Source organism: Carassius auratus, chromosome 26, assembly GCF_003368295.1.
Source record: "Carassius auratus strain Wakin chromosome 26, ASM336829v1, whole genome shotgun sequence".
Classification (NCBI taxonomy): Eukaryota; Metazoa; Chordata; class Actinopteri; order Cypriniformes; family Cyprinidae; genus Carassius; species Carassius auratus.
Window position 1 is genome coordinate 10,364,768 of NC_039268.1, and position 15,073 is coordinate 10,379,840.

Sequence of the window (15,073 nt, forward strand, 5' to 3'; positions counted from 1 at the left end):
CAGACTGGTGTGTAAAACTTTTGGATGCATTTTTAACAGTCTATGCTGCAAATTTAACATATTTCACATAGTTTTGAAAATCCAGCATTTACAGTAGTTGGTCTTGGGGGCTGTTTCATAAAAGACGCTAAGAAAAGCGGGGATTAATTCCAAAACCTGACTTAACCTAACAAATCAATCGAGACTAAAGTTTCATAAACGACAATTTAAGTTCATGCAATCTCACTAATTCGATACAGATTCAATGAGTCCCATCAAATCGATCCTCCATGACATTCAGTGAATATTTGTGCCATTTAATGCATTTGAGACACTGTGTTCTCCTCAGCGAATAACTTACGCATTGTCACAGGTACTGTATACTGTACTATTACTCTGTAAATGTTAGAAAGTCATGCAAATATATCTATTTTGCTGTTTGCTGTCAGTGGGTGAGGCTTACGTGAACAAGCGTTGCTGACCACATGCTTGCATATAGGTGTATTTTTAGGTGTGTAGGTGAATTTTTTTTATGATGTAGTAACTGTAAATCAAATGTAAGCTAGCTAATACAGACCTAATTAATAGTTCAAATGAGTTAATGTGTATTCCTCTCATCATATAAAATAGAGTCTGTGTATATTATTTATTTTCATTTTTAATTTAGTGATTTCAACTTTTAATTTAGTTTAAAGATCAATTTAATGTTCTACTAATAACCATAAAGTGCAGCTGTTATAAGAGAGAAAGTCTGCATGGCTAGAAATTGATGATCAATGGAATGTGAATGTTGCAGCATGTTGAAATGTTTTTGTATTTTTTTTAAATAGCTTAAAACAAAGTCATTAAAATTTGGACACAATACATTAAATACAGTCAGTTGTAGCCTATATTTTTATTTATTTGATTTATCTAAGTTCCATTTCTGTTTCTGTCTTTTATTTTTGGACTGATAACGTCAAATAATTGTATGTGAGATAGTCAGCACTAATATCAATGCAAAACTCCTCATTAGGCTGACAGTTAGCCTGCCTCGGACCAGGTTAGTTTCCCAGCATAAGTTGCCAGAGTGACTGAGCTTGAGCCATGGTAATTTTGCTTTATGAAACCAAATAAAGTGACAATAAGTCAGACTAACTGAAATAAGCCTGGCTTATTTGGGAACTTGCTTTATGAAACAGTCCTCCAATAAGTGCCCACTATAACAGCTGTAAACATGACAGCTTTCCTGTTGTATGAGGGGGTTCGGCGTAACAGCTACTTTGTTTCCAGGCATCTCCCGGAGATCCTGTAGAATTCAACCAATCAGATTTTGACTATGAATCTCCTGAAGTGTTGCCAATTTTGTGAGCTGTACTTACATCTAATCCTAAAAATCTGCATTTTTAGATTTTCAAAAAGAAAGAAAGAAAAGAAAAAGAAAACACCATTTAGCAAGCCATTTCAACTGAAGGATTACGGGACGTGTCCTCATACATAAACCACCTTCACATTGTAATACCTATGTCATACCCATGTCATTATGCAAATTTGTTTCCTCAACCACCTAAAAGAATACGTGCGCACACACACACACTTTATCATAAGCACATTTTTTTGTTGTCGTTGTTGTTGTTGTTATTTTATTTTTATCATTAGTACATGTTATTAACTCTTCCATGCAGAAGATCATTTCCATAGCATGGGCTGTTATATATCCTTCAAACTTCTTTTTAACGGCAGCTTATCAATATTGGTAAACACACACATTACACTGGCATGCTGTGTAATATTGACATACCCCTGAATGATTACCAGGCCATCAGTCTCTGGATAAACAAACAGCATAGATTTAATCTACAGCATTCCATCATGTTGAAAAAGTGTGCTGTCAGTCTGAGACATGCAAGAGCGTGCAGTTTCACTCAGTTCTATTTTTAGATAAACTCCCCTGAAATGAGATATTGCTCTTTGCCATTAACAATGATCTGTTTGTTACCCATATTCTACATTTGTGAGAATTATGAATAATTGACCTTTCAAGCAAACTTTTTATAAGCCCCTCTGCTTGACACATCAATCCATGGTGCTAATGAGTATTTGTGTGTAAAGGTCAAAACTGAAAAACCCTCATCCATTAGTCAACTAAAGATTACAACACACAATGTATGGGAGTAACGTCTCAGGTAGCAGCTCATGCTTATACAATTTAGTTTTGTGCTGGTAGGAAAAATGGTCATATGGGGAAACAAATGAAGGGACAACAAAAAAGCAGTGATTAAATGTAAATGTGCAGTTAATAGCGCTGTATAAAAACGTGGGGAAATCTTGGGGGAAGTAAAGCAGGTGTGAGTCAGAGTGGTAAACATTGATTCCATTCAATATGGCAAATATTTCCCTTTGAACAAGGTGAGCAAGTGGAGATTCAGGGGCTCAGAAGTGATTGGTGAAATAAATAAGTAGGACATTTTTTAGTTCCTACTCACACAGTTATGCTGAACCTGCTGGTCTTCACAAAATTTGAATTTGATATTTTCAAAATAACTCAAAATAACTCATACCGCTGAACACAAATTTTACCAACAAATTTTACCAACAAATCAAGATTTCAACAGGACAATGTAAGATACCAAACAGACCAACAATCTCTCTTTATGACAAAAATGTGCATCATTTTATGTAAAGCAAAACAAATATTTCAATATCAACTGCTTTACAGGGAGCAGAATGTGTTAAATGCAAATAAACAAAAAAAGAGGCAGAACATTTAATGATGACACTCCTTAAAATGTTGCTGGATCTGTTATGTCACCTCTTTTAATATGTTCACTAATTATATATATATAATTTTTTTTTTAATTTCTGTTCCCCCGTATGTTTTCAACAACTCATATTGTTGGCCTGATTTTGGTTAATAAAGAAAGATGTGTTCTGATATGTTCTGTTCAAATATCAACCCAATGACATACACAAGTATATAGATGGATAAAATTCAGATTTCCAGGGATCTAGCCCAAAATTTAAATTAGCCCTTTTTGTGTTGATCATACTGAAACACTTGACAAGGACTGTGTGGCACTTGACTAGCCTCTGTACTATTATCATCTGCAGTCTATGATGTCAAGAGTAAAGCAATTACCTTTTGTCTGTTCCAGGGTCTCTACAGTATATGGCCACTCTAAAGATTATGGACATACTCAGAGCAAGTATCTTTGTAAAAGAGATATAATGGGAGACAGACACTGCTGTTGAACATTTCACAAAAAGATTATGAACCAGTCACAGCAGCAAATCTGAAAATAAGATGGGGGATCTCTGTTGTATTACACCATAAACCACCAACTGATGTCAGACTGTTGTCGTTAAGTTATTTCACGTCATGTCTCTAACAATGTTGATATTGCTAGTATATCTGCTTTAGCTTAGAGCAGGATTAGATTTCTAACGCATGTAAGTAAGTGACTATATATCTGTAACGATCGATCACAGGAAACAAGAAATCCAGAAGCAGTGTGTTTAATGGGTAATCCTAAATACAGTATCCAAACAGGCTAGAGGTCATAACCAAGAAATCAGTCCAAAAACAAAAACAAGAACAAGAAACTAGAAAACACATGGAACATGAGAAAACCGGGTGACGGAAAATAAGGACTCCATGAAAACAGAAAGAGAAAGACTGGTATTTATAGACAGGATAGCGAAGGAAGTGGAGACAGCTGAGTGCAATAACAGGTGTGCAATTAACTGTGATGAAGGGACAAAGCTATGTGGGAAATGTAGTGCCTGCGGTGAAGTGCGTATGGGGAAGTGAGACCACTAGTGGACACCCAGGTAAACACAGACCAGACACCGTGACATTAACAACTGCGGGCGGCAAATCCTTTTCCTATTTGGCGCCTAAACTCTGGAATAACCTACCTAACACTGTTTGGGAGGCAGACACACTCTTGCAGTTTAAATCTAGATTAAAGACCCATCTCTTTAACCTGGCTTACACATAACATACTAATATGCTTTTACTATCAAAATCCGTTAAAGGATTTTTAGGCTGCATTAATTAGGTAAACCGGAACCGGAAACACTTCCCATAACACCTTATGTACTTGCTACATCATTAGAAGAATGGCATCTACGCTAATATTTGTCTGTTTCTCTCCTATTCCGAGGTCACCGCAGCCACCAGATCCAGTCTGTATACAGATCAGAGGGTCACTGCAGTCACCCGGATCCAGTACGTATCCAGACCAGATGGTGGATCAACACCTAGAAAGGACCTCTATTGCCCTGAAAGACAGCGGAGACCAGGATAAGACCATAGGAAACAGATGATTCTTCTGCACAATCTGACTTTGCTGCAGCCTGTAATTGAACCACTGGTTTTGTCTGGTCGGAGAACTGGCCGCCCAACTGAGCCTGGTCTCTCCCAAGGTTTTTTTTCTCCATTCTGTCACCATTGGCGTTTCGGTTCCTTGCCGCTGTCGCCTCTGGCATGCTTAGTTGGGGTCACTTCATCTACAGCGATATCGTCGACTTGATTGCAAATAAATGCACAGACACTATTTAACTGAACAGAGATGACATCACTAAATTCAATGATGAACTGCCTTTAAACGCGCACTATGGAATTTTTGGCCACCAGGGGTCACTCAATCAAAATAATAACATAAGACGTACTTTGATGACGTCGGGAAAGAGCATAAGGCTCATGGGAGTTGTTGTTCATTGGAACACGCGCTATGTCGCTCCCTATCATTCCTCACTCATTCTAACTTAGTATTTTGACAATCACGTCTTTTCGAACTGAGAGTTGGTTTCAACGGCAACAACATAAACAAACGTTACTGTGCATAAGCGCTTTTGTGGACCTAACTTAACTTCCGGTAGACTTCCAAATAGAATCAATAACAACAGCCAAGTCCCTCTAGAGTAGATATTTTTTGATAACAAACAAAATGTTTGCTGCGTGGATCAGGCGGACTTAATGAAAATGCAAATTCATTACTTGCCAACAGGAGATGTTTTAAAGCATAGACATAAAGCGCGAGAAATAGAGGTTTCCCCAGTAACAGCTGTAAACAAAGCAGAGCTGGTACGCTCATACGCTGCTTTATCAGGCATATAACATGCAAGTCTTTCTTCAGAAATACAGCGATATAAAAACACCCGTGCCTCGTTTTGATATTTAAACATATAAATGTAAGGAATTATTATTATGAAACGTGCAGTAAGTAACGTTACTCGTGTTTATTCAATGAAGCCTTTTTGAAAAAAGATCAGTTTTAAAATTGTGGCGAGTCTCCAAAAATAAATAAATGTATGGGAAACACACCCCGCAGCACAAACACCTGAGCCCAACTTCAGTCTACTCATCACCTTGCCTTTAACTGCGCTTGTAGAAGGCACTGCAGCCAGACCGATATACACGACCGTGCGCCCGATGAAACCGTCTATATGAATTATGAGACCCCTATCAAATCAATATTCCATGTAGCTAGTAGTAATATATGTTAAAAAACACGACCGCCTTTCATTAATAATAATAATTATGTTATACTATGATATCGAACAAGTTAGAGAACTGCATTTGAAGCTACTTTATTCAGCTAGATATAGAACAAATGTAGATTTACATGAGAGCTAGTCCGTCTGCATTTTACACAAGACATCATATCGTTTCACAAAATATACAGATAGATACAGTTAGCTGAATGGATGCATACCTGTTTATCAGAATGCAAGCGAGTTCGGCATCTCTCTGTAGTTTCAGCTTGTCACGAAGCTCTCTCTATCTTGGAAATGCAACTCCAATATTTACCTGTGTCTTGTACCCAGGTAGCAAACAGACGTTGGGCCAACGTCAATATGGGTTGGTTACGTTGGCCCAACCTATCGAACAGAAATACACCGTTGGGCCAACGTTGATATGGTCAGCGGCAAGGGCCCCCACTTCTCTCAAATATATGCAGCATTTCATGTTTATTCTTCCCAGTAAACATGGGGAAAAGAGTGTCTAGCTCCTTTTTATGACGTTGTTTCCAAGCAATAAAATGCATCAAATGTGAAATCAGAACAATGTATTTATTAAAGATTACAAAGAAATGACAGGACATCGTATTACAAGAGACGGTTACATAAAATAAAAACAGTAAAAATCGCTCTTCATCTCGGTGAGGGACAGATGTTGCGCTAGTGCGCTTGGCCTCGCGCAGCAGAGAGCGCTCCGGCCGCGCGCGCACTAGAAGAGCTGATGCGCGAGCTCATTCAAGAGAACAGTGAGCGCGTGATTTAGAATTATCGTTATTTTCCGTTATCTTTTAACCGTTGGCCTTCTTCTAGACTTCACTGCAGCCGTTAACTCAGCCAGTCCAAGGTAATCTGCTCGATTCAATACATTGTTTTAATATATAATCAGTCTATTATCTAGTGAGGCATTGTGATGGCTTCACGTTAGCAATCTGATGTAAATGTAGCCTTATAATTTAGCCAGCCGTCAGCCTGCTAGATTCTAACATTGTAGCTTTCGTAATCAAGATGAAACAGACGCGAAATCAGCTGTATACTATAGTAACTGTAATTAACGTAAATTTTTGTTTGGCAGCATACTATGTCTGCAAACAACATTTATTCAGACAGCTTCTCTTGTCCCAAAACCATCTCGGGTAATTTATTTCACCCGTGCGTTTGCGCTTCACAGAACGTGCAGGCAAAGCATAATCATGATCCATAACTAAGTTATTGATTGAGGTTTAAATACGAATATAAATATAAAATTAATAGTCTCAATCAAGGCTACTATTTTTTCTTCTTCGTCTCGTCTTTGTTTCTGTTCACCTTTGTATTTGGCGGTTCCGCAGGAAGTTAGATAAACTAGAGGGGTCAAAGTTTATATGACGCCATAGATGGGCGACAAAACGGAAATAAAGAAACGTGCCGTGTCTTCTAATTAAACTATAATTTTCTCTGGATTTGAAAGTTCGTGGAAACTGTCGGGATGATGTAAGTACACAACTAAAAAATATATATAACATAGATATAGTGATTTCTGCTATTTTTAAAGCAGAAAAATTACATATTGCGCCTTTAACTATCATTTTGCATTATTGACACACTGTTTTCCTAATGAATGTTGTTCAGTTGCTTTGACACAATGTATTTTGTTTAAAGCGCTATATAAATAAAGGTGACTTGACTTGAAATTTCCCCCTCCTCTACGGAGCAGCTACCAGATGCTCCATCGAACACAAAACAAACCAAGGAACACAGAGACCAGGGGCCCGTTCTTCGTACGTCGCTTATTACATCCGAGATCAAATGACACATCCAAAATTATATCATCATGCTAATCATGATCCGGCTAATTGGGTTCTTCGAACACACCTGTTGTGTATGATTATTATCGCTGGATTGAGTTATCTGAGATAATTGCGCGTTCATGTGTTGTCTTAAAAGGGGATATGTATCGATACTCGAAACCATGATCAGCAGTGCAGCGATTGGCTGGTGGCAAGACGGCAATGTAATGACGTCATATAATTTAAAACGACGAAAAACTTGACAAATTTCTAGACTTTTATAAGGAAACAGCCAAGCAAACAAAACTACATAAATGCTATCATAGATACATGAAACAGATTATAGATATATGTTTTTATTTTATTAGAATTTTTTTCATGATTCCCAATTATTTAGATTCGCAATTTATAATAGTTGTGCAGTCTTTACATTTTTATTTCAATGTAGAAATGATCTATTCATTTCATTTTATATTTGGACAGATTTGTTATGTGACAGCATTAATGAAAGTTTCTTAAGGGTCAATATCATGTTATCTGCATCTCCTGCGCTCCATCAAGCCACTCTTATGATAGCAGTCATCACTCAAAATAATGCACGACTCTATTATCTGTATAGCATGTGTGTAAGACTCTAATACAATTATGAAGTAATAATTTTATGATAAATAAATAGTTCAGTGAGTAAAACTGGCTGTCTATGGTAGGCTGTTATGGACTACACAGCATTTTTATATTATTTTAAATTATTGTCCCTGGATCAGTACGATACTCTTGTAATAAAGTAGCGGTGGTAGCAGACATGCGTATCAGACATGCGTATCTTGAGTATCAGTTCTGGTTGAAAAGAAGCAATCTAATCCTGTTTACATGAAATAAGCTGCTCCTGAGCACGTTTAAGCTTATGGACCTGTTGCTATGACAGCAGCTCTGGGATGAGCTTCGAAGAACCAAATGATCCAAGATCACGCCAAATCGTCAACAATCAAATCCAGCTAACTGAGTTAGAGACGTACGAAGAACAGGCCCCAGGAGGGAGATGGATTGTTGGAGGATAAGGGGGAGGGACGGAGGGCCAGGTCCATAGAGGGAAACAGAGAGAAAACAAAACAAATAAAACAACAACAACAAAACACAAGGCCAGGAGGGAACAGGAAGTTCAGGGGCCTAGGGCCGAGCCAACAGGGCAGGTATCCAGGGTGGATCAGGTGGAACTGGTAATTCAGCAGGGACGTGGAGAGGCTCTGGAAGTTCCACAGAGACATGGAGAGGCTCTGGAAGTTCCACAGAGACGTGGAGAGGCTCTGGTAGTTCAGCAGAGATGTGGAGATGCTCTGGTAGTTCAGCAGAGACGTGGAGAGGCTCTGGTAGTTCCGCAGAGATGTGGAGAGGCTCTGGTAGTTCCGCAGAGACGTGGAGAGGCTCTGGTAGTTCCGCAGAGATGTGGAGAGGCTCTGGTAATTCAGCAGAGACGTGGAGAGGCTCTGGTAATTCAGCAGAGATGCGGAGAGGCTCTGGAAGTTCCACAGAGACATGGAGAGGCTCTGGTAGTTCAGCAGAGATTTGGAGAGGCTCCGGTAGTTCCACAGAGACGTGGAGAGACTCTGGTAATTCAGCAGAGACGTGGAGAGGCTCTGGTAATTCAGCAGAGACGTGGAGAGGCTCTGGAAGTTCCACAGAGACTTGGAGAGGCTCTGGTAGTTCAGCAGAGACGTGGAGAGGCTCTGGTAGATTCGTGGTGTTTTGACTCGATTCAGGAAGATCAACAGTGACCATGCTATTTGTAAAATGCTACACCTACAGCTGAGTCACCTCAAATTTATATTATTACATTATATGTTTTCACCAGTTTAACTCAGATGCTGGCCTCTATTAAACAGATCTCAATATATATATATATATATATATAATATATATATATATATATATATATATATATATATATATATATATATATAATTAAAATAGCCAGGTCAGTTTGCACGGTTCAGTATAATGTTTGAAAAGTCAAATCATGTATGAAGGTGTGGATATTCTTGGAGAGGGATTAATTAAAGACTGCGGTCTGAAGCAAACAGTGCAAACAGTGTAAGCATGTATTATTTGAGTTGGTTTCATGAAATAACCAGCTTGGTAAATTTACAGAGATTGCACCTCCTGAGCTGACTTTGCTCTGAATATATGCCATACATAAAACAAATTATTTATAATGGGGGAAAGGATTTATGTAAAGAAATCCATTCCTTTCGGATTCTATAGTGTGGAGAGAAGATAGTCTTTCTTGCATTCAATTTCCATAAAACACAAGCCAATCAACATCTGAACTATTTACATAATGCAAATGTGCTCATTAATTTGAGTAGCTGATTTGTATCACTACTTCAGCAGTTGTTTCTAGACCTGTGAGAAGTATTGGCAATCACAATCTCTGTGGAGAAAAAGTGAGGTAAAATGCAAATTCAGCAGATACAATCAATATGAAGAACCAAAGTCAGGACATACCACTACAAATACCACTCTAGTGAGTATATTGTGAAGGGGATATCTATGTTTGAGTGTGTGTGTGTTTGTTGATTTGTTTATTTGGGACCAATAAAGATATACAAACACTGTGAAAATGTCATTGTGAACATGAAAGGTGGAGTGTAATAGGTCCGGCTGGTTAGACATTTCATTAAATTTCTCCTCGGTTTGCAAATAAGTACATTTCTAAACAATCTAAAAAATATTTTCAACATCTGTATCTACTCAATACAACTGTAACATACCTCTGGATCAGGATCTTCTCTATTAGTCTCAGTGAATAAAAAAATAAGTGCTTGGAGTTCATAAGACCCTCCGATTCCCTTCAAATGAATTCAAATGGATTTGGAAGAGTCCCAATTATAGAATCTGGGATTGTTAAGGTCTTTTTTTTATGTGCAAGATCTGGGCAGCAGAACTCTCATTATTCAAATATATGCCTGTGCCAAACATATTCAACAAGAAATTGGATTTGCTTTGCCTACTTATATCAAATGTATTTATTATGATATATAATATTGATATGATATTATAAATGGTATGATGTGATATTATGAAATACTTAGAATAAATGATTGATGAAGTGTTTCAATTTATTGATTTACATTTTTAGGAGGCCTTTTAACCCAAAGCTTTTTTTTTACACTCAACCTGTACTACCCAATGAGACCCGGAGGGAAAAGAATACATTCCTTTTAATTTTTCAGAATAAAAACAATATGTAATTGCTTATAAGTAGAGACAGTATAGGAATTTTTGTTAAATAATTTAGTGGGTGATAATGTTTCAGCACATTTTCCAAATTGCTCTTTATGTGTCCAGTCATGCCAAGTTGGCAACACAAATTTGCATAATGACGATGCGAAATAGGTATTGCAATGTGCTGTTGGTTTATGAGGACACTTCCCATGATCCCCCCAATTCAAATGGCTTGCTAAATTATGTTTTCTTTTTCTTTATTTTTTATTTTTTGTTTCCTGTAAAAAAAAAGAAAACAAAACACTATAAAGCCTAATGGGTATTTAAATGTCAGAAGTTTCATTCTCTGTCAACGAAAATGTGTTTAACTAAAATGAGCCACAGTGAATTTGTACAGCAAATCCATTTATTGTGGATTTTTTTTTTTTTTTTTTACAACATTCAGTGTATGGAAAATAACCATTATGACAGAAATTCACACATTTATAAACTGTAAGAAGTAAAAAGCTACAATCTGAGTCCAGAAATGCAGTAACTGTAAGAGTATCCTGATCGGATATGACCTGTAAACGTTTAAGCAGGAAAAAAACGCATGGATTGCGATGTTCTCAGATCGAATTCAGGCCTCATTCATATGTGGTAATAAATCGGTTATGAATCGTATACTGTACATGCATTTGTGTGTGCCATGTAAGCAGACAAATCGGATATTCCCCAGTAAATGGGAGTCGTACATCATTAAAAAAGTGACGTCAACTCAGATGGACACTACCAACTGAGATCACATGACTTACTATAGGTGTGGAATTCGCCCAGGCTGCAACAAGGGCTCCTCTTTTTTCTCCGCCACACGAGACCAATGTTTTGCTGATTTTTTTGTTGACTATTGTGGAAAGCAAATCTGCATCCATTGTATTTTGTGCTGTTTTACTTCATTTTCCGGGTCAGAACGTCTACCTTTGGTAGTTTCAAAAACAGATACGGGACACTTTTAAAAGATGATGTAAGTGGGTCGTCAAAAAAATCGGATATAGTCAGAAAATCAGATTTGGGCATCAAGACATGCAGTGTAAATGCAGCCTAATAATAGTCATCATGGAATGATACAATCAACATGGGACATGGAACACATGGAGGGAAAACACAACATACTGAGTCCAGGGCTGTGACATTACTTTCTCCTCCCGGAAGGTGCGACCTCACACAGTGGAACAACAGATGGGGGGTGGGGTGGGTAGGAACCATGGAGGAGGTTCTGGTGGAGGACGGACCCTAGGGAAGGGGCCGGCGTAGGGGGAGGAGCCAGGGAGGAGACAGAAGGAGTTTGGAGTAGGAGGAGTCCAGCAGGACCAAGGCCACAGCCATAACAGCGGCCCACGATGGAGCAGACAGAGGGAGGATTCTATAAGCAGGCACTGGAGGGCACATTCTAGGAGCAGGCACTGGATGACACATTCTAGGAGCAGGCACTGGAGAATTGGAAGCCCCCTCAGGGCTGGAAAAGGGAACCATGGACGAAGGAGAGCAGGACGGAGAGGGTGGCGGTTCGATCTCCATATCACATTCCCAGTCAATGATATCCTCCTCCTCGTTTTGGTCCTTTTGCCGCGCCATATTCATAAGGATAAGCTCCTGGGAACCTGAAAAACCAACTGAAAGGACTAGGGCTTATAAACACAAGATAATTGTGAGAACACAGGTGCATGGAATGGTACAATCAACATGGGACATGGAGGGAAAAAACAACATAATGAGTCCAGGGGCATACAAAAAAAAAAATATATAGTAAATATATAATAATTTTTCTTTTATGGCAAAAATCTTTAGGACATTAATTAAAGATCATGTTTCACTGAGATATTTTGTAAATGACATTTAAGTAAGAAGGGATTACAATTTAAATATGTTATATCTTGAAGTTTTATTCACTGACAGGGCATTTCCAGTTTGAGAAAATCAAATAGTCTTAATCATATTTTTACATGCATAACCTCTTGCTTTAATTCAGCTGTTCAAGAAGCCTCCATTTCACACAGGCTGATAGGCAGTATGGTAGTGTGACAGGAAACGAACAGTCATTGGGCACATGGGAAATCACAGGCATGTCAGATACGCCTCATACCACATCCAGAAGAGAGTGAAATCATAAAGATGTGTGGAGTTAGGCCTTAATTCAGCATATGAGAGAACAGAGAGGGCAAATGACACGTGACCTACACATATTAAAAATTGCTGGTGCATTTAACAGTCATCTTTCACTGCGACAGATTAGAGATGTGGTGAGATGTTCCAGGGAATGTGTGTTCTTGTATAGTTTGCACACACATACACACCATAAACATACCGTAGTGATTAGAAAGATCAGGTTGGGTTTTAAAGTTTTGTCTGTTTCTTCCGGATCTTTCACATGCCAGATTTTGGCAAACACACATGAATATACACACTCACCTACATGCACACACACACACACACACACACACGCATACTGGTTTTTGTGGTTTAGCAGTACTTTGATGGCCAAACCAGTTGGATGGTGGTTTAAGGGGACACCCCTTTCCCGGTGTCCTACAGAGATGATAAAACTATCAAAAATTTTGTTTTACTCTGCAGAACACAAATATCACTTTGGATTTTCTTTACACACAATAGAATGGATAATATGACAATATGATATTTTGGTGGTACACAAGGACTGTCACGCCCCTCCTATAATGTTCCCGCCCATTACATAATTGGGATTTATAGGGTCAGATTGATTTAGGAGGACACTCGTTTTACAATACACAAAACATGTCAGTTTTCTGGATTACAGGGACAATGTGTTTTACAGGTACTTGACCCCATACACAACACACAGACATGTCCCTATGCTGCATTACCAAGACTGAGGTGGTTAAAGAGTACAGGATCTTTAACACAATACACAACTGCACATCGTCCAACATTACAGGGACAAATGTGATTTACTGGAACCTGATCGTACACAACACACAGACATGTCACTATGCTGCATTACCAAGACTGAGGTGGTTAAAGAGTACAGGATCTTTAACACAATACAAAACATTACAGACACCAATGTGTTTTAGAAGTACTTTAATAATGACTTAAATTTGTGACATAAAAACAAATAAACAAAAAACGTAAAATTCGCCAATTATTAAAATGGGTAATCTTTCTATAAAAAAAGGAATGCCACACAAATCAAAACAAACAACAAATAATTAAGTCTAATTTACCAACTTAAAAAAAAACTATAAATCAAAAGCCATGCCTCATGTTGTAAGTACCTCACTAAATGTTAGGGATGCACCGTTGACCGGCCATAAATCGGAACCGGACGGTTTTTGCTTAAAATACACGATCGGCCGATTTTTCCGTAAGTGCGCCCGCGTGCACAGACTACATTGTAATCATTCGCTATCATGTCATTTGTGTGGAAGTATTTCAAAATCTGTGTGCTGGACACGGGCAACACGAGCTACACATCTGAGGAATAGACAGCAGGAAGCGAACAGCCGCTGGTGTACTGCTGCACAAATAAAAGCCTTTCCTGTGCTCACTGAAGCTGCTCGAGCGTATCGTACCTTTCCGTGCCCTGCACAAGCGAAGACAGTGAAGGATCAACTTCTTGCGAGCTGGATGAGAAACGACACAGATTAAACTGTGACAAAACTGAAATGTTTTTTTTTGTAAAGTAGAACTTGCATACACGTTTGAAAAGTCAGAAGTAAACGTCAGTTCTGTATAGGATTATTTTCCTTTTTCCTTAAAATTACATTGACTTAATTTGATTTAAAAATCACCTGCTGAAGCACACTGAAAAAAGGGTTTCATTCATCCAATTAAAATATTTTTGGGTAATGATTCACAATTTTATTTTTTAACTTGAGAATAGTTCTTTATTTTTCATTGGCTCAAGTAAAAAAAAATACATAGATGTGAATCATTACCCTATTTTATTTATTTTTTTAATTGGATGAATGAACCACTTTGCATCTGTGCTTTATTCGCACCAACATTATTTGATTTTAACATTTTGGAATAATATTTATATAGCATACTTTTATTTAGTCTCATTGGTAAAGACCTTGTTTTAAATTTAAAACCAAATTTTAAAACTAAAATACTATATGCTGATTAAGAAACCTCTTATTGAATGTGTGTTGATTGTGTTGTTTGGACTGTAGAACTATGCAGTTATTGCCTTTAATTTCACATGGTTACAGTTAATCTTTTAATTTAAGGCCAGTTCTATGTAGTTTCAACCCAATCCAAAAACAAAAGCTAAATGCTGATGTCTGTAGCATCTATGTTTGTATTGAATGTAGGCTACTTACTGTGCAGTTATTGCCATTAATTTCAGATGGTTACAGTTATTGTTTTCAATAGCCAAAAGCCAGTTTGGCCTATTAAATACCAAATAAACATCTTGTTTATGCATACTTTCCTTTCTTGTTTGTTGCTTAAAAAAAATAATATAATAATAATAATAATAATAATCGGAAATCTGTATCGGAATCGGCCAGTTTGCTTGTAAAAATAAATATCGGTATCGTCTATGAAAAATCATGATCAGTGCATCCCTACTAAACACACAG